The sequence below is a fragment of the Cygnus olor genome, chromosome 2 (genome assembly GCF_009769625.2).
Source record: "Cygnus olor isolate bCygOlo1 chromosome 2, bCygOlo1.pri.v2, whole genome shotgun sequence".
NCBI lineage: Eukaryota > Metazoa > Chordata > Aves > Anseriformes > Anatidae > Cygnus > Cygnus olor.
Window position 1 is genome coordinate 143,819,725 of NC_049170.1, and position 14,751 is coordinate 143,834,475.

The window sequence follows — 14,751 nt, forward strand, 5'->3', positions numbered from 1 at the left end:
ATTTCTCTTCCTCCCCATCTAAAAATAGTCTATAGTCATTTTATGAGTGGGAAATAATGCGCCTTTTAGAGTCACAATATATATTACCTCATTACAATAGTTCCATATATAAAAAAGCATATATTATCAATCTGGGAGATGATGACAGTTTAGATCTGACAATCTCTGGCATATTCAGAAGCTCAAACAAGGCAGAATGTAGTTGAACGGAATTGTGAGGATTTTTCTTGAGAATGACGTACAGCCAGACATCTTCTGCTTTCAGGACTTCCTACTACTTGATTGATTCACTGTACCCATGATGCGAATTGGCTAAGCTTTTAAAAGGCCAGAGAAGTTTATTTGTAAATGTGTGACTCTTGGTGCTAAAAGCACTTTGGCTTTGTCCCTGCCTTCTCTTGGTCCTAATCCAATACCAGCCTGGCTACACAGGTGAGAATGACCAACTGCTTCTGTGTGATAAAAATGGATTTCCAGTTTCACATATACACATGTAATTTCTAGAACTTTTTCTTTAAGGAATTAATGAAGTCCACTCAGAACCAATTATCTGTGTGATTTATTTATTTATTGATTGATTTATTAACATAACACTTCAATTACTTTACTGAGAAATCAAGGGAAGAGTAAAAAATTTACTTTCATTTGATTCCAAGATCCTAAATAATACAGCAAGTGATAAATAGGACAATTTTCAGTCATTGTAGGGACCAGGCTGACATGCAGAACAGATGATTATACCTAGGAGAGATGTTTCATGTGTGCTAATGATATTTCAATTTCCTTGATGTAAAATAGACTCTGTTTCAGTTGCATTCCAAAACTTGTACTTCTCTTGAGACCCATTTTAAATTTGGAACTGCTTTGCCATCAAGATGTGAAAAATGGAGACAAGAGTCAAGCTCCTTGGGTACAATATTTTAGGACTTGCCCTAATCTGAAGCTATTATTGTCAGAAATACAGGAGTGTATCTTCCCCCCCAAAATATTTAGCAATCAAAATTAGATATCTTTAAGGTCCCTCCCAGCCCAAAGCATTCTATGATTGTATAATCATCTTCGTGCATGATAATTAACATTTAAAATGATAATTGGATCGGAAGTTGCAGCTTAAAGTTGCTGAATTTTTTTTTTTTTTTTTTTAAATAGTTCTTTAAAACAGTCAGTGAAAAGCATATACAATATTTGTGACTGTGAAAAGACTCCACAAAGTTAGCTTTCCACTCCAGATCTCAGGAATTTTTAATTTTTCAGAGATAATTGCTGTATATTACATGAAGCCTATTGCTAAAATTCAGGTGCGGGAAAAACTGTAGGGGAAAAGAAAACTAGTCCCTCCAGTGGTGGCTTACTGGATCATTATTTTATACTGATAAAGACCTAATCAATATTTTATACTTCTCGGTGTCTGAAGTATCACACATTCTTTACAACATTATTATTGTTCACTGATCAGAAAAATATCAGAAGGTGATAGTGCCATTCAGTCCAGTTAGCTCATTTGTGTCTGAAGTGCTACAGAAGCATACATGCAAAAATTTTAGATCTTTCCCACACAAGAAGGTCAAAGCTGATTCTTTAAGGTTCTGTTGTATGGACACATCAACTGTGAGTTAAATAAAATATGTGTACAAAACTCCATAATTATACTTGCATGCAAATGTCAGCCCATTTCTACATGTAGTCAATTCACAGGTTCAATGACTGACAAAATGTGGTATTTTGACAGCTCTCCTGATATATTTTATAATCTGTTCTAACACAGAGTAATACTATTCTCATATTTTCTTCATATTTTTTTTTCTAATATCTGGAAAAATTGCTGAAGACAGAAGGTAAATTTGTAAGCTGGAGGAAGGAATTCACTCACTACTTTCCTACCTGCATTCTTGTGCTTTAAGTTTCCAGTACAGCTGGACCTGAATAATTTCCTCTTTTGTTCTTGATCTATTGTGAGACTTATTCTTAACTCCTCATTCCTCCATGCTACATTATTATTTCCAAATAAGAATACAGTTACAGTTGTATTAATACTTATGACTATCACATTTTTCACAAGAACTTGATCTTTGTACTGTTAAAGATTATCGGGAATCCACTACTGAGAGTAAAAGACCTGCAGTATCGAAAGATTTCATCCTAAACATACACTAATATGTCAAAATCAATTGTCATCCTTCTTATGAGACTAAATTTTCTCTGTCATTTGTGTAGGAAAGCTGTGGGTAGAACAAGTAGAATTGTACAAACTCTTCTCCTTTTGCAGAATTTTAAGAAACATCTTTCCCTTTATTTTGGAAAGTGCAAAGGATGATGCTTGTTTACTTTCTCTGTCTACAGTGAGGGAAATCTATCACCCAGATTCACCAGTCCAGTGATCCATATAAGAAAATCTATGCAAGGTCTTCACAAGGGCATATCTCTCATCTGAAAGAAGGTTATGTCTGGTCACATGATTTGTGTAGAAGGGCACCCTGTGGCCAATACACCACCACAAGTGTTCATTCCAGGTAATAACAGCGCCTGTCAAGAAAGCAAAATTCCTTGAGCAAATATAATCTCAGCAGTAGCACAGTACTTCTAGCACATAATCCCACCGTCAGTTACTGAAGTGGAATAAAAAGCTGTAAATGTAGGCATCACCAAGGTACAGGAAATGACAGCTGAGCAAGGCCCATGCACAGAGCAGAAGGCTCATCAAATCCATATAAATGATCGTAATGCAGTGTAACAGAAATTAAACTTTGCAGCTTTTCTCAGCAACTCTTGGCAATTCTTTAAGTTCTTTGCTGAAGCTTAAAATTACACATTCAGATTCTCAGAACACATGTACTATGATATTTACTGTCATCACACTCACATCTGTGTAATATAAAATAATGTGGTATACAGAGTAATTTGTATACATATTGTAAATGTTTTATTCCAGCATCAGAGTGATCAACAATGAGGTCAAAGGTAATTTAAAATGATGTACATGTGTAGTGATACTATAAAATATCAACTATTTACCCATGAATATGGAAATGAAAAATAAAAACAAAAACAAACAAACAAAAATGAACAACAACAATAACAATAAACACTTCATATAGAAGGTCTGAAAACATATGCAGCTCACTGTGAGCTTGGCTACTGCATCTGCCACTGCTGTAGCTGGTGTTTTTGCCTTGCATTGGATAATACCTCCCTGCCTTTCCTTCTTTATAGTCTTTGGGTTGAGTTCATGGTGATGATATCCCAGCGTCACATCATTTCCATGCTGTGTAACTTGCAAGTGTTACAATAGCTAGAGCCAAACTTCAGAGATCAAGGCAACAGATTCTCCATGCAGTTTCTGTCTCCCTGGCTTGCATCCACAGAGCTCCAGTTCTGACTGGGCAACTATAACATAACACAAGTGTTAACTAAACTTGTACCAGACTAAATTATTTAAAAAGGCCTGAGATGACAAAGACCTCCATGCCAAGTTTTAAAAGAAGTCAACCAATAGGCACAGCGTCTGCAGCAGCTGTTTGCAGGCTTAGATAACAGAAATACTTAAATGCTAATCTGTTTCTTTAGGTTCTTAAATCAGCCAGTAAATACAAACAACAGTATCATCCAGCTACTACTGTTATGGAGCAACAAAAGCAGGCTGCTCCTCAGAATAAGGCAAGCTGCACAGCTGAGGGTGATAGTAAGGTATGAGGGACCTGTCTCAGCAGGATGAAGTCCTCCAGTCCTCTGTGGTCCCAGAGTAAAAACAAGGACAGAAAATTAGGACAGAAACCAGGGTCAGCCAACAGTCCAGCTCAACTGTAAAGTCAGTGCTAAAAAGACAGGTCAAGCCAGGAAGTCAAGTCAGCACGGCAAGGTTGGGATAAGCAGGGTACACAGGCATAGCTACAGTACCACTGAAGCAAGAACAAAGGGCAAGGGCTTGAGCTTAAATGAAGCTTCTGTGCCAACGTGCAGAAGTCACAGGACAGGTTTTCAGTCTGTTCCAAGGTTACACACCTGTGCCATATCAGAGCAGGCCTTGAACACAGACAGCCAAAGGACTGTCACACCAAAGGGGCAGAGTTTTCAGACCTAAGTGGTACACATGGGTCCCTGACAAATATGTAACACCTTAGGAACCCAAGCACTAATTTAACTTTTGAGGGCTGACAAGTATAATTTTTGCCCATGTCCCAATAATAAAGAGGCTGCCCCAGCAAAAGGCAGAGTCCAAAGGGGAAAAGGGGAGACCTTGTTCTTACAAGAAGAAATCCTGAAGAAATGAGCGAAATATATAACTCATCAGCAGGTTGCAGTCCCATGTCAGCTTTTTTAGGCCACTTTTTTTAGACAGGTGTTCAGCCACTCCCAGGAAAGCAGGGCTCATCACAGGTAATGCTTTCTTGGGAAGACAAATGCCTTCACTCTGAACGTTCCCTCCTGCTTTACCCCAGCTTTTATTGCTGAATATGATGCCATATGGCATGGGACTGACCCTTTGGCCTGTTTGGATCAGCTGTCCTGCCTGTGTCCCCTCCCAGTTCCTGGTGCACCCCCAGCCTCCTCACTGGCAGGGCAGCACAAGAAGCAGAAGTTCTTAGCTCTGTGTAAGCAAGACTTTACAACAACCAAAACCATCAGTGTGTTATCACCTTTATTTGCATCAAAAATCCAAAACACAGAATTGTGTGAACCTCTAAAAAGAAAATTAACTCTGTTGCAGTCAAAACCATGACAATGTCGGCTCTTATGTGGAGCTACAGACCAATGAAGGTATAAAAGCAAGGTGTAAAACTATGTTAGCAAACGTAAAAATTACCTCAAGTGGATCCTAGATGAGGAAGAGAAACATTTATAAGGTGTTTCCTCTTTGCTCATAACAAAATTTAGAATGTAACAAAGTTGTTTTTTGATAATGGATCTTGGGCTGTACAAAATCCTTGACTATATCATAGAATTGGCTCTGGTTGGAAGAGACCTTAAAGATCATCTAGTTCCAGCTCCCTTGCAATGAACAGGGATGTCACCCACTAGATCAGGTTGCCTGGGAAATTGCTTCTGACAAGGCCAAGGATGATAACTGTCCTCAACTCAAAAGGCATTATTATGCAAACTCCCTTGTATGTCTCTCTCTCATAACTGTGAAAGTATACTCAACAGTTTACCCCTGAATACCCTCTACCTTGAGATAGCCACCTCCCAAAAGGATGTGAAAGACCAAGAATAGAAAACTATTTTTTTTGGAAAAAAAAAAAAAAATCTTTCATCCCTAAATTCTGTTTTTCCTTTGATTATAGAGCAGAACATGTCTGTCAGAAGTATATACTGAAATATTTCAGAACAGACAGAACTCTGATAGTCACCCTGGACATCTGTGTCCAGCTTCAACTCACGCAGACCTACATATTTCTGATATCTCCTCACACAGCTGAAGCACGCATTAAATGGGTGCACATGAAAGGGCCTCTTCTGAGGCTAGCACCTGGGGAACACTTATCTTGAGATTTTCTCTCCAGAGGTTTCAGCTGAAATTTCTTTTATCTAGTTACCTTAAAGAGCTTGTTTCATATTCATGAACCAGACAGCCATCTATTGAAACAGTGACAAATAACATATATTGTGAAAGATGTCACAGGTGTCTGAGTAGTGGATTTAGGCACCTAATAAAGCAGAAAGACTAATTATCTTGCATGATGTAGGATGAAGGGACAAGTTTAATCCTGCTGTCTTTTAAAGTCTGTCTTAAAGTATCAGCCACTCAACTACAGTACAGCATTGAATAACAGAAATCACTTAGCAGTAAGTCACTTTCTTTACAAGCCTAGGGTGACAGGATTAAGTAAATACAATATATTTTCTAGGACATTTTTTCTCATATAAATGATTACATTATTGTAATATATATTCATGCTCCGGGGCTATTGCACTTGCTTGCTAGGGCTATAAACATCTCCCTCTCTGTTGTTTTGTTTTGTTTTGTTTTCCTTCATGGTGTAGCAAACAATTCCAACTTAGACAGCTACTCAGTCACATTGTGTTGACTCTATTGGGCTACTATTGATCACAATTAAATACCTTCTACCCAAGAAAAAAATATTGCTTAAGTAATTTTCCCTACTTTCACTAATAGTAACCACCATGAAACAGGAATCAAATAACAAAAGAATATATAAATATACATATATATATATAAAATCAAGTTCAAAAATCAGAGATTTTCCTTGTGATTTATGTCTAAGTGAAAAACACGTTCTTTAAATAAATTAAATTCAGTATCTGAACAATGTGACTCATTATCTCTGTTTTGAAAATCCATAAAGATGCACCAAATCAAAACACCAAAACTTAAGTGAGTTAAGTAGAATTCATGGATAAACCTTAATAAATAAATATTGCTTTAGAAGAAATAGGCCACAGAAGGTGTTATGACATTTCTTTTTTAAGATTTCCCTAGCTCTTATAACTCTAACATTTAATTTGTTTGTATTAAAATGAACTTTTATTCAGAATAAAAAGTATTTTTTAGGCAATAGTTTTTAAAAAGAAAAATTTGCTCACAGGGTCAGTAGCTACAAGTGTGCTTCAAGATTGCTCATATTAGAGGTAATGTGATAAAATACAGCTGGGAAGGTGGGAAAGTCACAACCTAGTGTAACTAATGGCAAAGAAGCTCACATATGGCTGTCTCTACTACTGACTCCAGTCATGATTAAGATTCTTCTTTGCTGTTGCACTACATTCTTAGATAGAGAGAGATGCCATCAGTCCTGTTTTTGCTTGCTCTCATTGCCTGGCACAGCATTTCCGTTTGTCCATGAGACAGAAAGGGGGACAGGCACCTCCACCCAGCCCATTTCTTCCTCCAGACTTCATTTATTTGTGCAGTGCCTAGTGCAGTGGAACTCCACTTTCAGTTGCACCTCAGTCACATGTCAATAAACAATGTTGTGGGATAATCCTAGTAGGGAGCTAGGCACCACTCATCTGCTCACTCACTTGCCCCACACTGGGATGTGGGAGAGAATTGGAAGTGTAAAAGTGAGAAATCTCATGGGTTAAGATAGAGACACTTTACTAAATAGAGCAAAAGTTGCATGTGCAAGCAAAGCAAAATAAGGAAATCATTCACTATTTCCCTTTGGCAGATAGATGTTCAGCCATTTCAAGGAAAGCAGGGCTCCATCATGCACAATGGTTAACTGGGAATATTAATTCTCATTATTAATTAATTAATAATGGATAATTGGAAAGACAAACACTATAACTCTGAACATCCCGCCCACCTGCAGCCTTTTCATTGCCAGGGCAGCATGAGAAACAGAAGTCGATTCTGCATAAGCACTACCCTGCAACAATTAAAACATCATTGTGTTACCAACACATTTTTTTGGCCACAAATCCATAAAATAACACCATATGAACTACTATGAAGAAAATTAACTCTATGCCAGCCAAAAGTAGCGCAAACAGATATGGTTATACTCTTACACATGTACATATCTGCCTCAAGTACTCCTAGCAATTGAAAATAATTTTAAAAATATTATTTATTGCTTGTATTATGGCAGCAGCAAGGAGTATGCATCATGTAGCAAAACCCTGAGGTGATGAGGGCTATACAAATAATGTGTAATGATGGACATGAGAAATATTTTTGAGCATTTAAAATAAGTGGAAAAAGATGCATAAAGCAATACTATAATGAGGTTATGTAGCGAAAAAAAAAGTTTATATTGTTATTGGTGACAAATTACATCTTGTTAAGTATATCAGCCATTGTTAGAATGAGTGTTTATGGGGATTTTAAGCTCTTTTGCCCTGTATTGGTAGAAAGCCAATTTGGAATGATATATTTTGATTATAGTAATCAGATTTCCCACTGAGTTCATTAGTTACAAAATAAGTTCATCAGAGAACGGAAAAAAATACATGGAAACACACAGCATGAATATCAAAGTTTGAATAACAATAACTTTTTTTTTTTTTTGTGAACTAATCATGTAAGGTAAGTATTTCACAAGCTCATGAGATTTTGTAAAATTTATTACAGTCTATAAACAAAATATGCTTACAAGTGATCAACAATTTTCTCATTTTCATTTATTTTCTCAAGTTTTTAGTAAATAAAATTGAAAAGTTAAGGCTCAATTTGATTTTGCCATATCAGACACTCTGTGGGGTATCTGATTTTTTTTCTCTTAAAAAAAAAAAAAAGCATTAATTTGCTACTTGGTTTAACTTTTCAATTATTCCCTGTGGAACTGAAATAGACAGTTGTGCCTACTGCAGAACAGCCTCCATGCAAATTGATAATGTACTATTCATTCAACCATTTGCATCTGTTTGGCATCCCGACCATCTTCTGATTTGGTGAGCTAATTAATTTGTATGACTTTAATTTTCTCTGATTATGCACTTCCATTTCATGAAAACAAGGACATTTATCAATATTAATTTTAATGAATGTGATTTATTTTTCATTTAGTATAATGTAAACAATCTAAAATTTAAAAAGTTTCTAAAAATATTTTTTAAAGCAGAAATTAGTAGCAAGTCAGTGGATTAGTGATGCTATGTAGCAGGAAATTATATTTTTGGAAATACTGGATGGACAATTGGTTAATAGTCACAAATTATTTAGAACTTAAATTGTTTTTGGCCTTCTGTTACTCCAAGCAGTCTGCTCTAGAAATGTCCGGTGTGTTTGTTCCTGACACACTAGAGCAATAGAATGTTTTAATGGCATTGCCCTACAAACAAATGCTATTTTTGTTGTTGTTGTTTTGGTTTGGTACGGTTTGTTTTTTATCTACAGAATCCCTGTCAGCTGGACAATTCTTATTGAAGCCATAATTTACTAGGCAACCAAAGAATTCCTTTCCAAGTCATTTTATGCAAAAACTGTTCTCTAAGTGCAGTACTTCCCTCATCACACTGGAAAAAACAATGTTCAATGAAAAACAAAGCTCAGTGAAATTATTTTAACTTTATTAAATCATGACATGGATGAACTGGGATTAACTTGTTTTATCCTTGAGATCCTTTTGTGCCTGTGGTAACAGGTATGCTATACAGTCATTTTTAATTTATCAGAAAATGACATAACATGGTCATAACACAGGCATTGTCAATATTTGTAACTATTGTAAAAAATGTAAGTTATTACAATAGGTGGACACAAGATTCCTAATATATAGAGAAACAATTCTTGCTCATGAAAAGATGAGGTCTTGCAAGAATAGCTAAACACAGCAGAACACTGAAAGAATTAAAATAAAGGTGTGATCAAATATTCAACCATCCTTGCTATACAATCAATGCAGGAACATACAAAGTTACCGATATTTTATTTATTTTTATTTATTTTTATTTTTATTTTTTGGCTCAAGCACAAAACTTTCCAGGTAGCTGTTTATATCAGTTACAACAATCTGAATTAGGAAATAGATAATTGATTACTGGTCCCATCTAGACAATTTGGAGATTACTTCAAAAACAAATTATGTATAAATTACCCTGTTATCCATTCAACACATAAAACATGAAACCAAGAAAATATCCTGTCTTATTTGTGGCAGTCTGAACATTTACTTAAAAAAAGACTTCTACAAGCAAAGCTGTAGATGATAAGACTACTCATCTGAAACTTTCTTCAGATGTGCCATGTGATTTCAGTAAGGCATTGTCTGTTCTCAACAAAATTCATATTGTCAATTTTTACTTCATGCAGAATTTGGAAAAAGAATGGTTCTGCAGTGTTGAATACTGTATCACTTCACATTATGCACATTATACACAACAGAAAGTTGTATATAAATTTGTTGTTACATAAAGTATGACCAAATATGAGTATTATTATTGAAACCCAAACCATTTTCTTTTTTTGCCTGCATAGAGCATTTTCGTATGATTTGTTTGTTTCCTTAAATAAGTGCAACATGCATGACAGTTCTATAATTTTTTGAGAAAAATTGCAAGAGAACAAGCTTTTCATTTTTGTATAATAATTAGTTCTGCCTCTAGCCTCCTTTTCCTTCTTTTTTTCCAGTGCACTCTCACTATATCTTGGCCTCCAGTCTCTCATCTGTGTTGATATTTGTCTTTAAATGGGGAATCCCAAAACTGGATGCAAAACGTCATATACATCTTCATGAAGGCCAAGTATAGGACAGTCATGAAGATGTATAACTGCTTCCCTCAATCACTGACTTTGCTCCTGCTAATACAGCCCAATATAACTAATGTGTCATCTGTGAATTTGCTAGAGGTACTTTCTGTCCCATCATGCAGATTGTTTCTAATGATGTTAAAAACAGAATTGTTCCTAGTATTAATTCCTTAAAAATACTTTCAAAACCAGTCACCTGTTTCACTTCGAACTACTCCCCTGTAATCCAAAAGTCCATTTTTTACTTCCCGTGTAGCCCTCTTATCCAGTCCATATCTCTCCAGTTTAACTACTAAGATCATGTGAGAGACTTCTAGTCTTCAGGGACATCCCTTGATCACCAGAGTTTTTCAAACATCATAGAGACTTGCCACACAATTGTATCTTGGTGCTCCATCTGCTCTCTCAAATACATTCAGCCTGGTCACATGAACTTGTAAAGCAGCAGTCCTGAGAAGTGATAGTTCAGTACACTGAACACAATCAGACTTATAATGCTGAATCACTCCCAATTACTTTAACATTTAATGCAACAATTCCTTACCGAAGTTATTCAGAATTTGAGAGAATATAATTGATCCATGTCTACTTGGATGTAGTATAATGTATGCAGACTTCATTTCTTCTTTGAGCAATGCCACTCATTCACCCTACAATTGTGGGAAAATACTTGTTTTTGTTTGTTAAGAAAATCCAGTAAGCAAAAATACAGATATTTCGTACATTGGTTCTAAATTAAGGCACTCCGTAAACAAAAATGGTGGTAGAAATATAGGAAAAGTATTTTCTATGATTTTTTTTTGAAATTTACAGAATTAATGATATCCATAAATGCTGTATATTGTTTGTTTTTCAGTATTTTCATAAAGTCTGTGTCACTCCAGTTACACATTTGGATTTTCCTGTCATACACCTGTCTCTTTTGAGATATTTGTAAAAACTCATATAAAAGGATCTAAATGATGAATTGTGAAACCACAGGACTTTAAAGATCAAGAGCCATATCAGACAGCCAAAGAAACAGTTGGTCCTTTTCTGTTTGAGCACACTGCCTGCTGTGGATGGGCAACAAGTGGAAAGTGAACATCTTTATTCCATAACAGTGTGTGCATTGTGGTTATGACTGTGTAAGAAGGCAAAACTATCTGCCCATCTGTCCATTTGAATGTTATCTAATATATTTCCAGTGCAGAAACCTTCAAAAACACAGATGGGATTTTTCATCCACTTTCACTTGATAAGGAATAAAACAAAGCATATAAATACTAGTGGAGCTCACATCAATTTGTATGAGTTGATGAATTTCCTAGAACATTTATCTGGAAATAAAACCTTATACTCAGTTAGTCTTTAATACAGAAATTTTCGGAGCTTCGGGGCAGGGCAGGAATAACAAGAGAAAGAAAAATGTAAGTGAGAAAGCAGGCAAACAAAAGCACTATTCATTTGTTTCTTCTCCTCTTCTATGTCATTTTGACTCTTCCATAAAATGATCACTGCAGAAAAGATTTGATACTATTAAAAAAAAAAAAAAAGTGAGAAGATATGACAGAAATAATTTTTGTATCTTTCTTGTGACCAATCATCATTTTTATGAGCAATGTTCATATATAGTTCTTTGTGAAGCTTAGTATAAGACATCACAATTCCACAGAATGATGCCAATGTAACTCCAGCTGCTAAATAAGATCCATGTTTCCATTTTTGCTGAAGTATTAGCTGATCTCAATGAAAGGCTAACAGAAATATATGTATATATATATATATATATATATATATTTCAGAAGTCACTGGTTCCAGATAAAGATGAACGTTTGTATTCCTTGCATAATTTAAAAATACAAGGAAAATTAATCTTGAATGAGTAAAATGTGTCAGTACAATATTATTCCATAACTTTATTATTTTGATCTTTCCAATACAGTGCCAAAATACTGAGTTCTACAGGGGGATGGGGTGATGTTGGTGGTAGAAAACAGCTTTTTTATTCATGTGTAAATTCTCACCCAATCTTGATCTAATCAGCTATGAGATATGAGTGGTATTAACCTTATGTCAAGTACTGGGCTTTGTACTAAGCTGGCTGTTCCTGTTACAACCAAGGGCAAAGAGCCATTGCTGGCAGGAAAGTCCTAATGGATGGGAGAACACAGTGGCAGGATATCACTGTATCTCTCTGTTCTTGGGCATCAATGTTTTTCAAATAGGAGCCATTTCACACCATTTATAGCAGTTGAATCAAGGACTGTATTACACATTTCCTTAATGTCATCCACAACACTGATATTTCTTTTAGGAAGACATTGGCAATTCTTCATTTTACCAGATGACACAAGAACATTTTGTTTTAAAACATTGGAAGTAACCCACAAGAATCACAGAGTCCAGTTCCTGGCTTCCACAAGACCACCCAAAAACCAAACCATATGTCTGAGAGCATTGTCCAAATGCTTCTTAGTGCTTGGTAACTTCCCTGGGAGCCTGTTACAGTGTCCAATCGCCCTCTCAGTGAATAACCTTTTCCTAATATCCAGCCTGAACCTCCCCTGTCTCAGCTTCATGCCATTCCCTCAGATCCTATCACTGTTCACTAGAGAGAAGAGATCAGTACCTGCCCCTCCGCTCCCCTTGCGAGGAAACTGCAGGCCACTATAAGGCCTCCCTTCAGCTTCCTCTTCTTTAGGATAAACAAACCAAGTGACCTCAGCCACTCCTCATACATCTTGCTCTCTACCTCTTTCACCATCTTTGTAGCCCTCCTTTGGACACTCTGATAGCTTTATGTCCTTTTTATATTGTGGTGCCCCAAACTGAACACAGCTGTCAAGGTGAGGCATTACCAGCACTGAGTATAGCAGAACAATCACTTCCCTTGACTGGCTAGCAATGCTGTGCTTAATGCACTCCAGGATACAGTTGGCCCTCCTGGCTGCCAGTGCACGCTGATGACTCATCTTCAACTTGCTGTCAAGTGGAACCCCCAGATGCCTTTCCTCAGGGCTGCTCCCCAGTGTGCACACCCATCCCAGGTGCAGAATCCTGCATTTGCTCTTCTTAAACTACATATGGTTGGTGACTGCCCAGGCCTCTAGTGTGTCAAGATATCCCTGCAAGGCCTCTCTGCCCACAAGGGAGTCAACAACTCCTTCTAATTTATTGCCATCTGAAAACTTTCTTAGTATGCATTCGAGTCCCGCATCCAAGTCATTTTTGAAAACAGACAGGCTGCCAGCCTGTTGTAATCCCATTTACTATAACCCTTTGACCCTGACCCATCAGCCAAGTGTTCATCCATCATACCATGTATTTGTGTAGCTGTATGCTGGACACTTTGTCCAGAAGGATATTGTGAGAACCAGTATTGAAAGCTTTGCTGAAATCCAAAAATATCACATCAACTGTTTTCCCTTGGTCAACTAGGTGGGTAACCTGGTCATAAAAGGAAATAAATTTTGTTAAGCAGGACATTCCCCTTGTGAACCTGTGTTGACTATGACCAATGACTGCATTGTCTTTTAAGTGTTTTTGAATAACTCCCAGTATAATCTTCTCCATAATTTTACCAGTCATTGAAGTGTGACTCACAGGCCTGCAGTGACCAGGATCTTCTTGTCTTTCTTGAAAATTATAATGTTTGCCAGCTCCCAGTTGACTGGGACCTCTCCAAATTCTCAAGACCATCGAAAAATAATTGAAACGTCACACAATGACATCAGCCAGCTCTTTGAGTACCTTGGGATGAATCCTATCGAGCCCCACAGATATTTGCATCCAGCTGGAACAGAAAATCCTGTACAAGTTTAGGGTTGGATGAGTGTTTATTGTTCCTGTAGTCATGGTCCTCCAACTAAGGGCTTCGGGGGTCCTAGGGCCCATCATCAGTGTTGAAGAAAGAGGCAAAAAAGGCATTAAACATCTCTCCTTTGTCTACCTCTCCATTTGTGAGGTGACCATCCTCATCAAGTAACAGAGCAATGTTATCTGTGGTTCTCCTCTTGCTACACCTTCTGATGCTAGAATGTAGGCAGATGCGTTTAGAGGATTTAGAGATTTATTTTCTTGCCAGGTAAAGTTTTAACGCTTGCTTAGATATCCTTTAGATAATTTTCTTGTGGGTGCAGGCTTTCTGCATAATACAGTCTTCTGACAAACTGCTAAGTGAGGTAGTTATCAATGACTCGGAGGAAACTGGAGAAATGTGGATACAATCTTCACTTTCCTTTAACCCAGAATAAACTCTTCCCAGTCAATGGAAGATGGTACTGTCTTACTAAACTTATCCCCAAAGTATTGGCTGCTTCTAGGACTGGGGCCCCAAATTGCAGCTAGAGTTCAAAGCAGGTTGTAGAGGCGGAAATGTGCATATATTGTAAGTAGATTAGATGTCTTTTTCTTTATAGTCTATTACCTTTAACTTCATAGAAATGCATAATGATTTTTTTTTTTTTTTTTTTTTTATGTTGCCAGCTAGTAGTTTTAGTAGTTTTATTTACTTTATATTAGCATGGCCTGTCCTGTGAGCAACTTTAATATATTGTCTGTTTTAGTGTAAACGAAGACCACATTGTGGTTAAAAAGGAAGAACTGTATATGGTTAAAAT